We start from the raw sequence: 1,041 nt of genomic DNA on the forward strand, positions 1-1,041 counted from the left end.
TGTTTCGCGACGCAGGTGCTTGACAACGCGCGAAAATCCCCACGCGCCTGCCTAGTGACGGCCTATCGCGAGTCGGGTGTGCATTACCGCTCTTTGCAGGGCGGTTCACTTGCCCGCTGGTGTAAATGAAACGCCTTTTCGGTCGACAAACAGGTCATGATCGGGCACTTCTGCCAATGTTGGTAAACAACTTCGATGAAAAGGCGCTAGCTGAATTGTTTCAAAGTCAGCGTTTTGAGATTTGAAAACTGAAAGGTCGTATCAAGTCCTCAATAAGAACCGCGACTGACATTTATAACGGCCAGTCAACCGCCAGATTGAGAGTGGTCACAATTGGACGTTTTCAATATAGGCCCTATTTCATAACCATTAATTTCTCAATTCACTCCATTCAATTCGTGAAAGCTTATTACCTATTTTCACGATGCTATATTTTTTATATTATCATCTTTAAAATTCGGCTGATGGAAACGCAAAAGACTCAGACACATGAATTACGATTCGACCTACATACGATCAAAACTATTAAAATATATATTATACATTTGTTATGTTAATTTCAGAGATAATGTCATGTTTAATACCTACTTAAGCTTGTTTTAATTTTTAAATTATTCTTTAAGCTGGACCGATTCGAATTAAATGCCTTGCACACTATTCTGGAATGACCTTGGGTATTAGATCTATTAAACTCTTGAAGAAATTAATAATAATATGTATTTTAAAATGATCTAAATCTTGCACCCCTAGGCCTAACACTACATGGCTCTGCACTCAACCTCTCGAAATCCCTCTCACGCACATACACACAAATGTTGCTGCACGCGCGCGCCGGCACACACACACGATACACACATACACACACACATACACACACACACACACACACACACACACACACACAAACGCACAACTATTTAATTGTTCAACTCAGCCTTTCTTTTGCTCCGGCCATGACTGTACGAGTGTAGCAACCCGCCTCCTAATATATCAAGCTTGTGTCGACGAGGGCGTGAAGCATTACACGGTCAACTGCAGTCA

The sequence above is a fragment of the Aplysia californica genome, unplaced genomic scaffold (assembly GCF_000002075.1).
Source record: "Aplysia californica isolate F4 #8 unplaced genomic scaffold, AplCal3.0 scaffold00615, whole genome shotgun sequence".
NCBI classification, from domain to species: Eukaryota; Metazoa; Mollusca; class Gastropoda; order Aplysiida; family Aplysiidae; genus Aplysia; species Aplysia californica.